At 36.9% G+C, this 22,558-nt stretch overlaps 1 protein-coding gene across 1 annotated transcript in view; it reads right to left on the reverse strand.

Annotated features, from left to right (window-relative positions):
• The window catches only part of LOC138185708 (uncharacterized), a 43,098-nt gene extending 21,430 nt beyond the window's left edge, over nt 1-21,668 (reverse strand). Inside the window, exon 1 of the mRNA XM_069124869.1 lies at nt 21,658-21,668. The gene's annotated coding sequence lies outside the window, so the exon portion shown is untranslated. The remainder of the gene's footprint in view (nt 1-21,657) is intronic.
• Between the last annotated feature and the right edge of the window lie 890 nt (nt 21,669-22,558).

Below are 22,558 nucleotides of genomic sequence, written 5' to 3' on the forward strand. Positions count from 1 at the left end.
TCGTGTCGAGGCTGGCGCGCCATCTGACGAGCAAAGCTCGCCGAGCCCGAACCCTGACGTCGGCGCCCACCGGGCCCGCCCCGCCCGACAGACTCCGAGTGTGGAGATAAATCTCACGACACCTCAGGGCCTGCAATTCGAACGGGGGAAACTCGGCGAGCACCGCCGCTGCCGCCGCTGCCGCCGCTGCCGCCGCTGCCGCCGCCGAAATGGTGCGGAAGCCCCTCAGTGCCCTGATGGCCACCACCGTCCTGTGCAGCCTCCTGACCACTAGGAGACTGCGACGGTTGGTCATCAGGTCCTCCGCCCAGATCGGAGCTCCGTAGAGGAGCCTCGATCCCACCACGCCGGCGTACAGCCGGCGCACGCCGACATCAGGCCCGCTCCGTTAAGTCCTGAGCACGGCGGGAGCGGTTAAGATTGCACTGCAGGAGCAGTTGTCCTCCTCCTCTTCTTCCGCTCACGTCGGGGAAGGCTCCGTCACCATAGCCTCCTTCGGGCCGTTCTCTTCGCAGTCGTTGTGTTCGACTTCTCCATCCTCTCTTCTGTCCTTCATGGGGTCAGTTGACGGCGGTATTGTTTCCTTCCTCGTCACCGCATCCCCACTGTCGTATGGAAAGGTCCTTGTTTCCTGCGCGGCCCTCTTACGGGCAGGCGGTTTGCATGCCGGTGATCCCATACGGTGCGACGCGGGTAGTCCCAGGTCCGCGCACACAGGACACGTCGGTACTCGCGCCGAGCAGTCCCTGGCGCGATGTCCTTCCGCCCCGCACCGGTAGCAGCGCTCCGACCGGTCGGCCGTCGATGTGCAGTCCCGGCGCACGTGACCCGACTCCATGCACCTGAAGCATTGGAGTCGACGCGCAGAGAGAGGGGAAACCCTCGCCGCTGACCAACCTATGTTGATCCTACCTCCTGGTTCGGTTTCTCTTCCTTTGCTGATTCTCCTGGCCGCTGTCAGCGGGCAGCGTAGCCATACCGACCCGAGGCCACGAGGAGAGGAGCGTATAACTCCCACGTTGACCTCGTCGGCGTGGCAGCCCCCGGCCTCAGCAACGGCGGCTGCCACTTCCTCCGCGGTGACCGAGTCCTCCAGTCCGGTCACTCTTAGTTCGGCCGTCCTTCGCGGCACGATTACCTTGGCGGGCAACTCCTTCAGCGTGGCCGCCATCCGCTCGGCCAGTCGCGATGCTTTGCTCCCAGCGTCCTGGCCTGGGATTTCGAGCAGCAGCGCCCCCGTGATCGCCCTCCTCGGTCTTAACTCCGTGATGTCGAGTTCGAAGAGCTTGACTTCTCTCTTCACCAGTGACATCACATCCCTGTATGTGAAGCCCGAGCCGTCCCTCACGGTGAGCGACACCGCGGCACACCGTGGGGGTCGGGGAAGGCCCGGCACTTTCTCGCTGTGCGTTAGCTAGCGTTGCGTTTCTTTCCTGCCCCGATAGCTCCGAGTCCATTGCCGCTGCCTGCTGCTCGCATGGATTCCCTTCCCGGGGGGGGGGGGGCGCACCGGAGGCCGAGCGGCCGCCTCCGCGAAAGTCCTTGCCCTCGTTCCGCCGCTTCCGGTCGCCGTCCTGGGCGCCAAGGCCCCTATTCGCAATGTCGACGATAGAAGAGACGACGATACCCATCCCTTGGTTCTTGCGTCCTCAGTCGGCACATGGACCGTTGGAAGAGGTTGCACCGCGGGCTTCCTGTTCTTTCGCCTCGCTCTCCCTCTTCTTCCTCCTTCCACAGTGGTGAATCCTGCCTCGTCGGCCGACGACTCCATGGTCGACCGCGAGGTGTCTCTCGCCGACCGCAATCGTGCTTGTACGATTCTTGCGGCGACGCCAGCGTTCGCGAGTCCCCTTCGCCAGACGCATGAGCGTGTCCAGGGACCTGGCGGCCCACCCCCGGACGGCCACGGTTGCTCGATGACGACGCAGCGGGGCCCGCTTTACAACCCGCGGCTGCGCCGGTACTGGAGTATCCCTCCCCTGCACCGTAAACGATTCTTCGATTCGTTTTTCTATCCATTGTTATTCGAGAAATTGCCGAGGTCGTCAACAAGGGTTTTCATCCTGGTGCCACTCACTCTTTCGCACCCTGCCCCGGTTAAGGCTGGTGCAGGGTGACGGGGAGCCCCACAAGAATGTAAGGTGAGTGGTCTTGGCGGATACGGGCCCACCAACTTCTCTGAGGTTCTCCGCACCGGATCGGCAAATTGGCGGGGGCCAAAGGCGCCGACCAGTCACCGTCCGGCTATAGAAGAATATCAGATTCATCGGGGTTTCCCAGAGCGTGGTCCTACGCCCTGAGAACCCGTAGCCGCCTCGTGCTCCCCTGAGCTATCTAAAACTAATATTAAATTATCTTGTTTGTTCAAGTAAACAGTTTTAAATACAGTTGGTTATATGAGACTTTTGTTGAGATCTCAGTCCCCTGAGTACTTTCTCAGTCTCCTGCAGATGGTTTTTAAACGAATTCTGATAAAATGACATATAGTTACTTATTCGACTGGCCGCTTTTGTAGCACGTCCTCCGTCATACCTGAAGCTTGTCACAATTCATAAATTAAATAAAAAGGTATGTGGAAAAATCACTGTTAAATAATTCTCAATTTTGTAGAATGATCATAATTTTTGTACGAAGTTTTTCTGATATAAAATATTTCAGGTTTCTGTACTACATTTTATCGCTATTTTCTACGAATAGGGACAGAAAAGAAACATTATATGAACTCGATCTGTTCAAAATTGCATTAACAAATTATAACAACACTATAAGACATAAAAGAAAACATAATGACCTTAAAATTTATGTAGTAGTAAATTCAATTCTCCATCAATATCAACCTTGCATTGGTAGGAATGGGTGCTTGAAGTGAAGTATCTATAGTAAATAATTTCATTAATGATTGATGAATTCCTCCTTTTACTATACAATGTATGCAGTACGCTATCGTTTCTTCTATTTATTTGATATACGTGTGCTCTCATCGTACGATTCCATCGCATAACAGCAAAAGTAAGTAAAGATGTTTAAATATGTTTATAAATTTGTAGTCTATTAAAATGTTATGATGCGAATATGAAATAATGAATTGGTTCTCCGTTCGAAACAGCGTGGAAAACAAATTAGCAGTGTATACGTTGGTGTCGTTAATGAAAGTTTCTTGCTGATTTTTCTTCATTTCTTCATATTTATTTCTCCGCGTGTTAATATTTATTTATAAAATATTTTTTTTTAAAGTCTCATACAGTTAAACATTAAACGTCCAATAGCATAGTACTTGGTGATCTCAGGCACAAAGAACCGATCCTTCTAGGCTTTTCCATTATTGAAGTCAATCTTTCCTAAACTATCGCTTTAAAACTTCGAACGAAACATCCGTCAGTTGCTTTTTTGTATTTTTGTCGTACTTTTTTAACGAAACGTTTGTGTGCTTATATTTATATTGTATAACGTTAGTCTTGTACTTTTATCCGTAAAACATGCTAGCATCGATTGGTGAGAAAAAACTGAGATATTGTGTAGGTATATATATTTATTATAATTCTCTAATTTACCAATAATCGACAAATTTTTAAACAATATTATTTTGAGACTGATTTATCGAGCATTTGGACGAATGTCCATTGGACAGTTCTGAAGAAATCGTATATTTTGAAACGACTCTTCGAATCGATAATTTTTTCATAAGTATCAACAACATTAAAATTTTACTGACATTTCAATGTATCGGTAATACTATTAAGCTAAATTTAATTGAAAATACAAAATTCATAGTATATCCATATTGATGAGACTTGTTTTATGTCTGAAAACTCGTTTATGATTTAATAACGTGGTGGAATATAGAAGGTATTACGAGTTTCCCTAAACTTAGGAGTATGTCTGTTACTAAAATTTGTTTAATATTTGTTCCGAGAGAAAAGTTATTTTTGTACAATAGGAACAATTCTTTGGAATAAGTTTTTAGAGCAAAGTATTATTTATTTATTATTAGTATTATTTATATTAGTATTATTATTAGTATTATTATTAGTATTATCAAAGTATTATTTATTCAGTATTATTTATAATTTATCACCGTGCTTTTCCGTAAATTTATCGTGTTACATTCTATTTTATCTCATTGATACTTTGATAACTTACCGATGGCCACTAATAATATTTCTATCCGTAAGAAGGAAGGAAAGAAAAATAAACATTTAAAAGTTCCTCTGTTCCCTCTAAATAGTCATTAATTGAATTTCAAATGCATCATGCGTCATGAGAAGTAAAGAAGTGTGTCTTGATAGAAGTGCAACCGTAAGGAAAAAGAAATAGCAAGTTTTCATTCATTGAATACGATGATTCAATGTTATAAACGGAGCGACGTGATTCGAATGGCACACGAACAGGTGAAGAGGTATTAATTTCCTTCAAATCAGATAATCGTTGGCTGTCCACGTTTCTCCAATACAGTTCCGGCACGGCCCATTATAAATCGATCAATTACCTTGGTCGAGTCGTACTCGACGAATTCTCCGGATGCCGTAGGAGGTTTCTCGAGTGTGCCAGAACTCGCGTCTGTCATCGGCTAGTTCACGAACATGCCCGATTCACGCGTGTGTGTGGCGAATAGTGCGCCAGACGAGCGGCGCCACGAGGAATCCCCGCATACACCTGAACCAAGCTCAGACCGAGCGACCGCTTGCGTAATAGCACGTCGAACGACGGTCGACGCAGTCTGTACTATTTCTGTGGCGTTCCGCTTACGTTCCACTCCACTCGACTCCACTCGGCCTCCAACCTCCAACTAACCGCACGACTCAAACAGACCATCGGTGACGAAACACGCCGCACTCTTGCTATAGTCCCTTTCGTCTGCTTCATCAGTTTCTCGCGCCAGTTACGATTTCACCGAGGGCGTGTGATGCCTAGTTCGAAATCTTATGCCTGGAGGGATTACAACGATGTTGTTCCGAATTGCCGAAGAGTCATAGTTTTCGAGATATTAACAAAAATATGTTGGTTTACTACGTTGCTTTCTGTATATATTTATACACACATGTGTATATGTACCGCGCACACAGATGCAACCGACGCGATAGCCGCTTCGTTCGATGCTCGCCAGTCACTTTACACTAACAATCAACTCATCTCTGCGTAACCGATCACTTCACGAAGAATAATCCAAACCTAATCCGATACTATATGCTACAAATAGGTCGTGGAGCGGCGAGTGAAGCAGCTATCGCGTCGGTTGCGTCTGTGTACTTAGTCGTATATAGTATTAGTATATTTTTGTTAATATCTTGAAAACTATGATTTTGCGGCAATACAGACCACCACCGTTGTAATTCTTCAGGCATGAGCTTCCGATTAAGGTATCGTACGCCCTCCTACGCATTGTACCAACAATTACAGTCGTGGTCACGTTTGCTTCCACGAACTTACTTGCCTTTCATTCTCTCACTTTTCTCCTGTTGTCTCTACAGTATAAGTTATCACTCCTGTTGAGAATGATTGTACCATGCACTCGCTCATCGAGCGTTTTGAATTTTTGCGCCATCGATCGCTGCGATCGACAATCGATGAATGACACTTGACTCGGCGGAGGTGTCGCCATATTCCTTTCTTACTTTCTTCCGGCTATACGGTTGGTCTTAGAGAGAAGATGAAATCGTTTTGTTTTATTAGGTGTGTAAGGAAACTATTCAAACAATTTAAAATTGAAACAGCTTCTTTAATAATATATAACTGTAATAAGCTGTATACGTGACAGTCTGTATAATAATCTCTGATTAACTCTTTTAAGTAGGTACACATATGACGCGAAAATTCTTAAATCTGTTGCGTTTATTGATCAAAAATTAGCATTACTACCTCTAATCAAATATTAAATGTAGTCGTACGGATGCGAGTAAATTCTGAAAATATCTGTGATAAAATTATCTATAAAAAAAAAATTAATACTAGTAAAAATAGCCATAGCAATTTCACCACTTCTCACCCATAAAAAACATTATAATCTTTCTGGAGATCGTAAGAATCCATGTTTTAATTTCTAGTATACGTGACAGTCAATGATAAGTAAATTTATGTCGAAATATATTCGTGCTTTGTAATAAGAAATTTATATTTTCTAGTTATCTAGATATGAAATTAATTAAAATACTAAAATATTTAGCGAAATGAACAAAAGATAATCCGAACATTATCTGTTAAAAGTTGTAACTTTTATTTATTTATTTTATTTATTGCAATAAAGTTTTTTATGAAATAGGAATTTAATTTACTGCTATTTAATAATTACTTCGAAGATATAATTGCTATTAATTTAAAAATTTTGTCATAATAAATAACACGGTAACCAGATGGTTGTAAAATTATAAGATATCATTTTTAATCGAATTATTCCCTTTTCTAACAAGAATTGTTTTACGCCGCATATGAAATCTGGATAAATTTGATTTTTGTTTTATTTTTATGACAAGTTCGCTTAAGAATTAATATAAAGAATTCTTTGTGATCTCCATGATTTAACTATTAAGTAAAACAGAGAAATTTGACAAGCCTAGTCCTTGCAATACATCTCCCGCATGCAGTTAATTAAATTTCTGGCTCGGTTTAAGATGTCTAAAATTATGTCTGGTCCATTTACTATATTTCACTGTCAATTGCAAAACATTGAAAACCCCTGTATTGTAGATAATATGACCAACACAAGTAAATTAATGTAGTCTGTTTTGTGTACAGATATTCACTTGATTGTATATTATATGATGCAATATCAATGTATTAATTTTATGTTACACAATTAAAATTTGATGACATATTGTAATACGTCATTGTATACGTGATATAATACAATTTAGTTCGTGTCACAAATCAATTTTTAAAGTTAATGTGCATCATTTTGGCTATTTACTGACGTAAATAAAGCAATTTTACAATCGTCTACATCCGATTTAGAACTCACTTAATGTAACTAAAAGGAAAGTTTTTGATAGATTGTGTACAAGAATTGAATTTGATGAAACTTACATGCAATATATTGTTTGAACTTTTTTGACAGATACGATATCGAAAATGGTGCATTTGTATTGAATTTCATTTGATTGAATAAAAAGCGAATTATGCGAATAAGCTAGAATAAGTAATTAAATAATTGGAAATAATACAAAAAGTAGTGATTATTCGGATCAAATTTTCAGTTCTCGCTTCAAACTTCAAGATCAATAAAATATATATTACAGTAAGTTTTAACAGAGATTGAAAATGGTACAGAAACTCGAAAGATTTAGAATGAAAATTTTTATTGACAACTTAACTTACAATTAAATGTGTTTAATGCTCTTTGTTAATTATAGAGTCTAAGTCAGTACTTGTTTTCTTACGCTTTAATTACTCCTTGTCTACTGTTGATTATAATTTAATTATTGCTAGGAATTATTGAAAATATTCTTGCATGTGGCTTTTCATCGTACACATTTATTGTATGTATTTTACTTGGGTATTTTCTACTTAGTATGCGTTACTTAATTGAAATTCTTTTTGTAAGATAAATTATGCAGCTTCTGCACAGAATAAGAATAACCATGAAAAAGCAATCAGAATGACAAACTTAAGTGTTTCTAATTTAAATTTTGAAATATATTTTCTCGATATTAGTATTACAACTTTTTACACTAATTTTCAGGATTTTGGCATTTTGAGCGTATGCCAATTGAATGGCGCCAAGGCGAATTCTTACGTATACATAAATACTACTTGACCTCTTGCATAACTAGGCACATAACAAATGTCTCTGTCAGGCAATTTGATAGTATTTTCTTGGCGTATTTTAAATGGACCTTGATGATGAGTTCAAGGAAAATTGAAAATTGTTAACAATCTATTTGGATCGATAAAATATAATAAAAGTATCCAGTTAAAAAATCAATGACCTCAGTTTCACTTTAAATTGCGAAATAGATTTATTCGGTTATTAATTAGATGTCACTCTTTAAAGTTTTAAGTTATTTAAATTGTGTTGTATTAAAAAGTGAACGCAGTAAATAAGTAAGCCTACGATAAATAGAGAAATAAATAATTCATGAATTCATCAGAATTTTTTAGACAATAGTACGAAAGAGAAAGGAAAACCTGCGAGAGATATAATTCAAGATTAAGTACGTATGTGTATAGTAGCTACTAAAAGTATTCCTACATACCCTTATTTTCCAGCGAAGCATTTTTTAGCCAATCATATATTTCACTTTCATAATCTGAAATTTTTGTAGTCATATGAAAGTACTACTAAATGATATGAAATTTAATACACTTAAATCTATTTAATTAGTATATAAACGCTATAATAAAAATAATGGAATTATCTTCTGTAACAACTCTATGTATTGCATATGTTATGCTATTTGCAAAATTTAGCGACTCCATCGTTAAGATGCGTTTAAGTATTTCATAGGTCTACGAGTAGGTTATCCTTCCTCTTTTCATAATCTTTTTGCTTGTTAATCATGTATGAGTTATAACTATACGTTTGCAATATGTTCCGTTTACACTGTTGTGTACATAATGTACAGGTCATAAAGATAATCCTGCAGCTGATCACCAAACAGTTACTATTATCTTTTTGAATTAAGCGGTATTATTTCGAATATCTTCGATTATTACATAATATATATGTAACAGATTCCAATCAGTATCTAGTCTGTCAGTAATTAATGTACCTAAAGAATTAATGGTACATTCAGAATGTAGTAAATTCAGTTATTCGTATACATATGTCAATCCTATGTTTATTATTTTTTATTTCCTACGTTTTATCAAACAAAAAACTGCTCTATTGTTATTTCTTATCTTTCTTATAATTTTGTATTCATGCGCGTAAACATTGTTTAGCATTATTCTGTAACCTGATGTTAAGATTAATCTATTATTACTAGTGTTAGTATTATAATACTAATATATTGCTAATATATTTGTAATTATATTAATAGTATTGCTTCAATTATAATCTTTTATACTATGTAATTAAATACTAATAATATCTAAATTATATAATACTGAAATTAAGCATTATTTAATAAAATACTTGAAAAATGATTTTTTACATGTTATATCATCTTTTATTATGTGATGTTGCGTGCAAATAACTATATGTTACGCCTAGTCTACACTGGCAGACAATTGTGCGAAAACATGTGTCAATCCGTAAATGTTCTCCACGGAAAATGCGCCATATACATTTTGTTACATGTGTACCTATTGCACGTTGCCTGGTGGCATCGACTGTCTCCGGACAATACATGTAAACTATCTACAGATAAATGTCTGTCAGTGTGGACTACTATTTAATTTATTTGAATAAGCAAGTTTAAGGTTATTCTTCGGATTATATCATTATCTATCATTATTTACAAACTGAAATAATTTTTTATTTCATTTGATATTCTGTACACGAATAAATGTTTCCTCGAAAAATATCTCAAACAATTTCTAATGCTGCCGTATCAATCGTCATTTACGTCTTCATAGTGTTTCACGTGCGCAAGATCCGACATGTATTATCCGAAATAATTCAAATTAAGGTAAGTTTGAGAATGCTGTTACGTTACGAAATAATTTGACAAAATATTGTTTATATTTCAAATATATGTGTTCCTATGTTATCCTTGAAGTAAAGTAGTAAAATAATTGAAATGAGACACTGTTTCAAACTATTGTTCTCTATCTGTATTTGTAATAAAATTTATTCAAGTCTGTCGTATGATAAAGCAAATGGTAATTATTTACTTAGAATAGGGGACATTTTGTCAATTTTGATGAGCTTAAAGTGTGCTATCAAGGTCAACATATCGAATAATATTTCTCTATACCCATAGTTTTCGAGATATATGTAAAAGTACTTTTGTTACTATATATCGTATTCTAATATTTGGAACAGATATAAATTATCTTGAATTTGCGTTAGATCCAGAATAGGTTTGATTTACGTTATCAATCTGACCATCAAACCTTACACAAATCACCTCTAATTTGTGTAAAATTAGATAACAGAAAATCATAGGATGAATTTTACAACCAAAAAACTCGGTCACATACTCAAAATATTGCAAAAGTGTGTAACAAGATACAATAGCAAATATTTCTCGTTATGAAATTTGCATTTGTCGTTATGCTGGACACATAAGAAAGTTGATATATCGGTGCCATATAATGGCATTTTACGATATGATGCCAGAAATATTTCCAACTTCTGACTCGAACGCAATAATGTACAGGATACGGCTGAGTAATATACACAAGCGAGAAGAAGGTGCTTGCTTAAACATTAAAAAGAAGATTGAAAAAATAAAAAGAAAATGTAGAATACAATTTTTTCGTCCGCGGCTTAGTTTTCCGGAAAGTCGACTTTCGAAATTTGCTTTTTATATGTGAATTTGGCTAGTTACCGACTAGGCACGAGTGAATAGTCAGAAGGAGATTATTCTACGTGCGAAAATAACTGAAAAATGTGGAATAAAGTTATGATAAATCTTCAAATTTATTTTTCTCGAAAACAAAGCGACTTATGAAAAAATGTTATTTTACATTTTCGACTTATGTTCAAGAATACCTGATAAATTTTCAAATTCGATTTTCTCGAAAACTAATAAGTAACTTACATCTTCTTCTTGTTTTCTCATAAGGAATCAGTTTGTGCCTGTTTGTTTATTTTGTTCGGCCGCATTTCATATAAGAAAGTTTAAAGTGAAATTACTTTTTTCTTTATTACCGAACCCAAATCTAATCTAAACCTACGTTGCTTTGTATTAAATAACAATACAAGGTATTAAGGTAAAAAAATTATTAATAATATGTTCGTGTGTAACTCGAGAATTAAGATCGAGCGACGGTTGCATGCATAGAGAAAAATTACTCAATACATATACTGATGTTGACAATTTATTCCAGACTCAGTAATGTTGGTAAGGTGTTCAGTATTCTAAATAATTATCCAAGTTTCACCTTTTTAACGTGGTTGGTAACACTGTATGGTATTAAAATATCAAATACAGACTTTGTCAATTACAGATAAACGGAGCAATACGCGATAGTGTAATACAGGTGAAAAATATCAGAAAAGTTTCGAAGAAAGTTATCTTGTAGATTGGAGGCGCGTAATACGGCATACTTCCATCACGTTGCTAATGAGCATTTATGTGGATTCAGAGTCTCGTGGGATTCGGGAGATCCTTGCGCTGGCGTGTAATATAAGGATGAATAAATAACTGTCGAGTGCAGTTGGGTTTTCGAAGCGAAACGCGTGGGCACGCTTCTCCGCCTTCGTGACAACGCTCACGCGTGCATGCCTCACTACGAGCGAAAGTCTTGTGTAAGAGAATTCACGGTGAAGTCGCGGTTACGACTTCCATGACAATTTCTTCACGCGTGACTACAGCCTTTTGACATTTTCAAATCTGATTCGTTGCATGCATGAGCCTTACCTCTTAGACTTTCGTTAAAGTTACGTAAAAAAGCTAACAAAGTCACGTCTATGAATTCTTTCCGTGCTTGGAACATCAAGTGTGAGTGATCGCTTTAAAATCTGAAGTGCTTGTTCCTCAAAAAGTGTACCTAGAATGATAATTAATGAAACAAAATTGAATTAATAACAGACCTTTAGCAAATTTTATATTGATTAAATTAAATAATTAAGTAACTACGTGATTCTTGGAACACTTCAAAAGATGAAGTACGCAAATATGTAGGACAGCGTAAAAGCATTAGATTATTATTATCATAAATGATAATTATTATATATAAATCATAATCATGTAACGCTGTTACCATTGCATTGTAATCATTGTTATAAAATTTAAATTATATTAAGCGTTTTTAACGTACTGAAAATGGTAAACAAAATAATAACATTAAATTTTTTGCTCATCTATTAGTAAGAATTGTATATTAGTATTATAAGTAATACTATTTTTTTGTTTATCTTACATAGACATTTACTTGCTCTGACTAACTTGAGTGCATATTTCACACTCTTTCTCTTTTCCCTCCTTTCTATTTCATTTTCTTGTTTTCTCCCTACTTCGACGCACAGCTCTCAAGTACAGTATTTGATAAAAGTAATCCTTACAAAAAAGAGGAGATGTGTTAATAATTTTTTAAAGAACTTGTGACACAATTAACGTGGAACACTAAGAGAAAAAACCGAAAGATTGTTTCTATTGTTAAAATAAAAGCACCATTATAGTTAAATTATAATTAAAGTCACGCTATTTTTATTTCTTGAACAATAGTTTAACACGAATGTAAATTATTTACGTGTATGAGGATGAAAGATTTTATTTTGTTACGTAATCGAGTAATTTTGAAACGTTTTTAAAACAAACATCGTCAGTGGCTGCAAACTTCTGTTCGATTAAAAGAACAGTGCGATACTAGCAGAGTAGGTCAAATGACAAAAATATCTTTACAGTTTTTTTTATTGAAACACTTTATTAACATACCTCAAGTATCTCGTTTGCTAAAACGTTCTACTGACTACATTGCATAATGCGATTTACTATATCCTAATTGTCATTTATTTTATAAATATTGTCTCATAACGATAAAACGATTTTATTCTGCGATATGCTAAGTAATAAATCTATTTAGTAATTAATGAGACGTTTTCCTTGAAAGTGGTGTAAGTCCATGACCCTTTGTTTCTAGATATCGAAGCGTTTGCGTTGCCATCGATTGAAAAATCCTGATAAGATTTATTTGGTTTGTTCGCGTCTCTATATGTTGAAGTAGATATAAATTCATTATACAGTTATATAGTTATTAACTAGAGTATTAAGTAGTTATTATAATATAATTATTAATTCATTGTATATTTATTAACTAGAGTAATATCTTTCTTCAGGGTCAGGAATGTACTTGCACCATTTTCAAGATTATAAATTGTACAATTTGTTTTTCATTATTGGTGCCTTGACTGTTTGGACAGATTATAGGAAATGGACTTTCACCACTTCCAAAATAAACGATCCATTTAATCGGTACATTTACAATGTGGATAACATTTAAGTAGAATAACATCCTGTGCGTGAAAGAGAAATGACAAAATTAATATTAATCTTTGATAAAATACAAATTACTGTTAACGTGCTGATGATTAAAACAACGACTCACAAAAAAATACAACTTACTAAATTTAGTTTTATTTAGAATTATTTGAGAATATTTAAATAATTGGTTATTAGATATCTATAATAAATTTGAAATATTTGTGTTAAGTGTTATAACCAGAAAACATTACTGTTACTTTATAAGAGTTAATACTTTTAATTAAGAAAATTTTGATTACAAATGACCATTATCAATGACGGAATTCTAATTCTGGTTATCAGTAACCAATTTAAATGATCGAAATGTTTTTGATTATCAGTAACCTTTATCGACGACCCGAATTTTATTTTGATTGCGATAACCATTATCGACGACAAAAATATTTTCTGCCTACATTCGACTATTGTCTCTTCTTATTAACGTTACTGGCGATTAATACATATTCACTAACAATATAAAGAATAAATTACAAAACTTATAAATATCTTACTAATCAACAAGAAGAAACAGCATGAGAATACATAAAACAAAGTGTAGGATAAAAGATATTATAATACGATATTTTTATTAACATTTCTATTAATATACTAATTATCAGTAATGTTAATAACAATAGACACTGATCGGAAGTGGCCAGAAAAATTTTTTCGCGTCGATATCAGTTAACAGTAACCAAAATAAGATTCGGCCCATTGGTAGTGGTTATTGGTACCTAAAAAAAAATTGGTAACGGTTACTAGTAGTCAAAAAAATTTGGATCTTTGATAACGATTATTCGTGTTGATAATAATAAAAAATTAACATTTTTTAATTATTTCATTTTTTCAGAAATTTCTCTGATACTTATTGATAATCGGCTTCCATTTAAGTAAAAACGAAGTTTTAGTCATTGACTTTCTTCAAAAAAATGTTTAATACAACTGTTATTTTGAATTTCTGGTTATAACACGAACCTCGGAGAATGCCATTATGCTATTTTATGCCACGATCAAGAACAATCGTTACATTCAAGAAATAGAATTTTAGAGCTTCGCTCATCTATGTGCCAGCACTCAGATACTGTCATAAAACGCGGAGTTTCCATACGACGACCAACCTAACGGCTCCCGCGTGAGATCGCGCATTCCCTGAAATATTTCACAGGGGTTGTCCACACGATCACTTCGGCGTACGTCCCATTCTACTTCCAAGAACACAATACGCTAAAAGCGTAACGAAAGCGAGGACGCGAAATCTTCTCTTTCAGGTATTTAACCTTTTCATTCCTAATGCCGACTATAATCGATATTCATACGAGGATCTGCAGATACAAATATCGACTATAGTTAGCATCCACATAATAAGCCTATTAGCGCTGTCCAAAGTCGACGCTCGGTAATTGGTATCAATTGCGTGGCGGCTATAATAACCGTGTTGATACTGCGTTTGATAATCAATGAAACGGTTGATACGCAGTTATTTTAAGCAACGATGAACTAGTTTTCGTAAAAATTACTTAAATATTGCTGTTTAAGCTAGAGACGATAACCTCTTTACGTGTTTAGAAGAAACTTTCTTATCTGATCTGTATCGTACAAACTAGATAGTCCGCAGATCAAAAAATTTTCCCGAATGTTTTATTATAAAGGAGGATGAACGATCATTTTTCGAACTCCTTGCGAATGAAAAATTCCTGCACGATTAACCCTTTCGTTACGGCGGTTCGGTCCGCCATTGAACTGCACCCCGCGCCGGAAGTGTACACATTACGCGTGGACAGTTTATCTCGGAAGAAAAGGGACTTTTCTTTAAAACAATATACTCATCATTTCTACATAAAAGATATAAATTTATTTAATGGGTATAAAGGGTCTGAGTAACGATTGAAAATAGTGAAAGGATAATATATATTGATTAATAATTTAATATTTAAATTTTGAAACATGGAAACACGCACAACCCAACATCACATTCTTGATATTGATAACGAGATTCTCGATCGTTTTTCGCACACACCTTCGTAATCTATTTTTTCCTGTAGCTTCGTAAAGTGAAGGAAAATGTCTTCCGTTGAGTCTTGATGAGTGATTATTTTCAGGTGTAATAGAATGACGGCTTGTTTCTTTCTGACATTTCTTTAAAATTTGATCTATTAATTTCAGTTGAAATTTTAAAATTGATATTGTTTTGTTGGTTTTCAATTTGTATAGGCAATATCAATTCCATAAACACATATCAATAATATGGAACAAGTATTTTTTGTACCATTCTGTTGTTTCGCGGGTGGAATTTATAGTGCTGATGACCATGTCGGTCCTGTTTACAGCACTCATCAATTTATTATACAAGTTATACACAAGATTACATATTAGTACACAAGATAGTTTCTGCAAAATTTCTTGTGTACTACAGTGTTTTGCTACATCCACAAATTTCTCTGTATGTATCGTTGAAATCATGAAAACCTCTTTTTTATCGTGGATTTTATGGCTAACATATTTGCACACGTACGAAAGCACACTGCTCCTTTTTCTAATTTTTCGCTCACTTTTGGCATTCCTTTTTGCCACTTTTTTACGGTGCCACACGCATTTGTAGAATTTTTATGTGATATATCAAATAATGCGAGGTTCGTGTACCAATTGTCGACGTAAAGGGTGTGGCCTCTACCTAAATGTGGTTCTAGGAGAGACATTATACTTCCTGATTTACCACAGTCTTTATGTTCGGGCTCAATAGTAGAACTGCCCCCGTATAAATAATAAAGTCTTAAATGTAATCCGCACTTGCAGTCACAAAGAACAATTTTATCGCATTGTATGTGGATGCCGAATATATCCGGCGTTAAGAGCGCCTCTCAAGGGACCACAGATGTTACTAGGATTTATCCGAAATGCGATGAGGAAGTTGAAAAGAACGAGTGCAAGGATGAAAAAGTGACAGTGGCTAAGTTTACGCATGCGTTACGCTTAATTTTCATCTTCTCCAAATTCCTATCCAGCTACAGAATAATACAGAATAATCATTCATTGTCGACATAATAATTCTTCAGAAATTCTGCTGAAAAATCAATTGAAATTTGAAATCGAGCAAATCTGAAGCACCACCGGATCGTTGTTACGTAAGAATAATAGCCAACGACGATCTTGCGATACTTTGCATGTGGTCGATTCCAAATTTCAGCTGATTTACCAGCAGAATTTCTAAGGAATTATTTCGTGGATGAATGAGTATGCGAAGAAGATGATTAAGCGAGATTAATTTTTGTTGAAAAATTGTGTTTGCTTTTTCCGCCAGTGACCGGCGGTCGCACCCTCATAAAGCCCAGCTGTGAGCCTTCTCGCATACTTCTTATGTGTAATTCGTTTTGTACTCGCCATGCGTTGTATTACATATATTATGCTTTAGTTGAAAAATTTTTCTTTACACTTTTTAATATGATTATAAGCTATAATTCGATAAGTAATAAACACACTGCTGATTTTCACGTATTTATAGGAAATTTGAACGTGGAAAATTGCATAGAACGCTTGTAACATAAAATAAAATATATAAATTATCCAAAGTAAAGCGCTTTTTATAACATTTGGCAGGCAAAGCATGTTTTTCTACCTTTTTGCCTATATTTCCGAAAGTATGAATTTGCATAAAAATCCGCAGTCTAGCAATGTGTTAAATTACTGCGCATTCCTTTGAAATATTTCATTGCATACCTATTAGTCTGTAGTTGAAGAAGAACCTCCTGGTTGGACCAAGTCGTTCAGGGCTATTTCTGGCTTCTGTCAACAGTATATATATACAGCTGGTCGACAACGAGTGGGATGGAGTAATGAAAGAGCAGCTAAAAAGGGAAAGAGAGACTGGAATCTCGAGGTAGCTTGTTGTTCGAGAGCGAGGAGTACGGCTCTTGTTCGATGATTTAAGAATCAACTTGGTCCCTCCTCGACCCCGATCTCCATGGAATCCCCGGTTTCTGACCTTACCTCCAACTTCAGAAAAGACGAGGAAATTCAATCCGTGCAAGATCTTTCTCAAGTTCTTTCGATACTATGCAATGTTCGTCTCAGCTTCATATTGACATCTCGAGACTGCATTTAATGCTAAACCTTTGTCATTTGCTGGTTACGTTCGTGTTAACTGGTAAATTATTTACAATTGATGTACACGCTGTGTTTAACAATATTCCAAGGATTATCGTTTATTATTTCTCAATAAATTGTGGCCGCATAACGTATAAGTAAAAGTAAGACAAAATAATTAATGTTATAAAATTTTATGTCAACGATTAATGTTGTTGGTTTAAAACACTTAATGATTAGGTAGAAAGAAGGAAATTTCCATAAAACTACCACATATACTTTTGATAAAATTTTATAATTATTCCATGATAATGACATGTTTGTGTACGATACCACTTTGGGAAAAGCAGCAAAGAAACATGTGCTTTGGTTATAATAAAAAAAGGTAAATAAATGATTTAAAAAAACGTAATTCAATAAAATAATATAAAACAAAAAATGTTGTGCGTCTATTATTTCCTTATGAAATGAAAGAAACTTTTCACACACTTTTCAGATAAATAAAATCAAAGTTACCAATAATTTATTCGCTCTTTCTAAATTTTTATGTATTATTATAAATATTTATATTATAAATTAAAAACTTTGCCAAAAGCAGATATACGCTTTTAATAATTTAAAAAAAAAACAAATCCAAAGTCTGTCATTTTGACAGACTTGGTAGTTTTAACATTAGAAGAAAATTTTTGTCTTATTTTCAGCTGTAAATTATGCCACAATTTACGTGGTTTTTCTATACTATTTAAGTATTATACATATATACCTGTAATTTAATGTTGAATATCAATTAAATCTCATGTTTAGGTGTATATCGTTATAAATAAGTTATAAGAGTGAAATACTCGCAACAGTTAGCTGTTGAGTGCCGAAGCGTGTAGACGTGTGTCTAGTGCTCTGAGATGTTCGTAAAACAACACGTGTCGCCCATTCCTCGAAAGTGAACACAACCAAGTGTTTCCTATCATATAGAGGAAAAATCCCACACTTCCAACCTTTACTCGAATACTAGCCCCATAGTCTCTCGACTAGTTATTCAATTTGAATTAACTAGTTCGATGATGGCCCAGGAATCACGACCAGGCCCTCTTGAGCAAACCCATAATTGCTCCGCGCTACCTCCTCCGTGGCAAAAGTGCAACAGATCCCCCCGTACCAATGACGCTAAAAATTAAAAAAAAAAGAAAAATAGAAGCACCAAAAACAAACACAAACGCCACCCAGTTTGAACAGCCAACAATCAACACCTACAACAGGTACGCCATATTGGAAACCGCAAACGACTCCATGGAAATCGCTGATCCGCCAACAAACCAACACACCCAAAGAAATTCCCCTCCGCCACCACTATTTGTTGACGATGTCATCGACATACAAACGATGATTAAGTCCATAGAGAGAGATATCTCCAAAATCTCTTATCAATATCTCAATATCTCTTAAAATTAACAATAACAAAGTGACAATCCTGCCGACAAATCCTGACGCATACAAAAGGCTCACCAAACTGCTCAAGACCATGAACGCCAATTTTCATACTTATCATCGCAAACAAGAAAGACCTTTCCGAGTGGTTCTACGCAACATCCACCACTCAGCGGACGTGGATGAACTTAAATTCGAACTATTAAAACACGGCCACGAAGTTATCAACGTCAGTAACATAAGGCATAGAGTCTCGAAAGACCCGTTATCCCTATTTTTTATCGACTTAAAACAAAAGTCGAATAACAAGGAAATATACAAACTCAGTCGGTTAATGAATTCTACAGTAAAATTCGAACCACCGCTTGTTAAAAAAGAGATAGTGCAGTGTAAAAGGTACCAAAGGTACGGTCACACGCAGAAATACTGCAACCATACCTTCCGCTGTGTTAAATGTACAGGTACACACCCCACTGACCAGTGCGCTAAATCACCGGAAACCCCAGCGAAGTGCATCCACTGTCAAGGTGACCATCCTGCTAACTACAAAGGCTGCCCAGCCTACAAAACCCTGTACACAAATAAGTACCCAAAACTCAGAGCAAAAGAGATAACCAACCAAATACCCAGTCCTCCTAAATTCACCACTACTTCAACCTCCTATGCCCAAGCAGTACAAGGAATCCAAAATAACCCGAATAGCCACAGGGACGATTCTTAAAGTAGTGTCCCCAATTCACAAAACTCAGACAACGTCTCTAGACTTGAAAAGCTAATAGAAAAACAATCTGGGCAAATAAATAATTTGTTATCACTATTAACACTCATCATGGATAAACTAATACGCCTCGACGCAAAATAAAAACAAGACGCATAGCTCTCTGGAATGCCAACGGTCTAGCTTAACACAAATTTGAGCTAGAACTCTTCCTTAAACAGCAGCAAATCGACATAATGCTCGTATCTGAAACCCACTTCACCGACAAAAACTACCTAAAAATATATGGTTATAATTTCTACCATACCCACAACCCAGTGGAAAGGCCCACGGCGGCACCGGAATCATAATCAAATCCAGCATTAAGCACTACGAACATCCATCATTTCAGGAAGACTACCTCCAAGCAACAAACGTAACAATAGAAGACTGCCAGGGAACAATCACCACTTCAGCAGTATACTGCCCTCCCAGACACTCCATCGCCAAAGAAGACTTTGATAATTTCCTTAGCACCCTGGGCAATAAATTCATAGCTGGAGGAGACTGTAACGCCAAACATACCCAATGGGGCAGCAGACTGGTCACAGTAAGAGGCAAAAATCTCTTAAACAGCATAATAATCAACAATCTCAGTTACCTCACCACATACGAACCCACATACTGGCCCACTGACACTAACAAAATACCCGACCTACTTGACTTCTTCGTAACTAAAAATATCTCGCCAAGATACGTCCAAATCAACTCCTCGGCTGATCTCTCTTCTGATCATTCCCCCGTGATAGCAACAGCCAGTACAACAATTATCGAGAATACACCTAATGGCTTTATTCATAGCCAACTCACCAACTGGCAGCTCTTTAGAGAAGTCTTTAACCACTCAACTTCAGCCCTAACTGCACTAAAAACTAATGAAGATATCGAAGCAGCCACGAATTACTTAAACATGAGCATAATAAACGCTATCCGCTCCTCCACACCTACTAAGACTTCCACCAGGAAACACGAATATCCCCATTACATACTAAAAAAGATAGCAGAAAAACGTAGACTAAGAAGAGTATGGCAGACCCATAGAACACCGGATGACAAACGCAAACTAAATAACGCAACTAGAAAGTTAACCAAAATTATAAAAAATTATAAAAACGACTGTTTCCAGAAGTATCTCGCCAATCTGTTCCCCACAGCTGACTCCAACTACTCACTTTGGAAGGCCTCCAGGAAACTCACGCGCTCCCCGCAAATAATCCCTGCAATCCGCCGTCCGCAAGGTGAATGGGCGCGTAGCCCTATAGAAAAAGCTAACCTGTTTGTCAAATACTTGTCTAATGTATTTAAACCCCATTCCTCAAAAGCTGCCGCGGACACTACTGGATACCTGCACTCTCCCTTCCAAATGTCTCCTCCTATCGAACCCTTCACTTCTGCAGAGATTATAGAATCAATCAGTCGCCTAAATCCCAAGAAAGCAGCAGGGCACGACCTAATAGGCAATAAAGCAATCAAGGAACTTCCCATTAAAGGGATTGCACTCATCACCTCGATTTTTAACACTATTCTTCGCCTAGAATACTTTCCTAAGGCCTGGAAAATCTCAATGATTACCCCCATCCCTAAACCCGGAAAACCGATATATGAAACTAGCTCCTATCGCCCAATCAGTCTTTTACCGACCCTGTCTAAACTATTCGAGAAGATGCTAGCGAATCGACTCCTTCCACTCCTAGAGGATCTGAAAACACTCCCAGATCATCAATTCGGCTTTCGGAAACAACATTCAACAGTAGAGCAAATCCATCGAATAACCCATATGATAAGTCAAACCCTTGAAAAGAAAAAATATTGCTCAGCGGTATTCCTAGACATTCAACAGGCATTCGACAAAGTATGGCATGAAGGGCTGCTATACAAACTCAAAAAAATCTTACCACACACCTACTACTCCATCCTAAAGTCCTACCTAACCAATAGACAATTCATGGTTAAATGCTTAGACGCCACTTCCTCAACATTCCCAATAGAATCTGGCATACTCCAAGGTAGTGTCCTTGGACCCCTGCTGTTCTCCATCTACACGGCCGATTTACCTATATCAACTGAGATAACAATAGCGACATTTGCTGACGACACAGCGCTATTAACTTCTCACGCAGACCCGGTAATTGCCTCATCCAATCTCCAGCGATGTCTCGACTCTATGGAAAAGTGGTTTCATAAATGGGGCTTTCAAATTAATGAAAAAGAATCCTCACATGTAACCTTCACGCTCCGAAAACAAACCTGCCCCCAGGTCACCATCAACAATACATCAATTCCTAGCAAGAACTCAGTCAGATACCTGGGCATGACCCTGGACAGGAGACTAACATGGCGAAACCACATCGCAGACAAAACGAAGCAACTGAAGAACAAACTAAAAAAATTCTATTGGCTCACGGGCAGACACTCCAAAATAAACATACAGAATAAAATTACCCTCTACAAGACCGTAATAAAACCTGTCTGGACCTACGGAATCCAACTATGGGGAACAGCAAGTAACTCTAACATTGAAATACTTCAACGTTTCCAATCGAAAACGCTAAGATCTCTAATAGATGCACCTTGGTATGTTACCAACGAAACAATACATCGCGACCTCAAGATACCCACAGTCAAAGAGGAAATAGCAAAATATATACCGACAGATATAGAACAAGAGTCAACAAACACCGAAACCCCCTAATCACGGAAGTACTTGATACGACGGATCAGATCCGCAGGCTGAAGAGACACTACCCGCTAGACCTAAACACTAGATTTAATTACATATCTATACTAAATAATATTTATTTATCTATTAAGTAATATTTACCTACTTATAACAATTACTTATAAATTACACTTATCTATAATAAGTATTAACTACTATAAATAATTAGCCATGTCACTGTGCCACGCCAGAAAAATTACTGAAAATTCTCAATGCGAGAATTGATTGTAAATTTCAATAAATAAAAAAAAAAAAAGATACTCGCAACTTTATGACAGGGAAAGTTCCGAGTCAGATGTTGCAACAGTTTTCACAAAATTGACTATCATCTTCGTATATATCCCATCTGTCTGTAAACAATTCTCCTATACTATTGGGTTGGCAACTAAGTGATCTCGGATTTTGTCAATACCACCTTGCCTATTTTGTCAATAGGTGGTATTGACAAAATCCACAATCACTTAGTTATCAACCCAATATTACTGCTAAAAAGAAGTCGATTTTATAAATTATAAA

The sequence above is a fragment of the Bombus flavifrons genome, chromosome 12 (genome assembly GCF_040668555.2).
Source record: "Bombus flavifrons isolate JBK064 chromosome 12, iyBomFlav1_principal, whole genome shotgun sequence".
Taxonomy (NCBI): Eukaryota; Metazoa; Arthropoda; class Insecta; order Hymenoptera; family Apidae; genus Bombus; species Bombus flavifrons.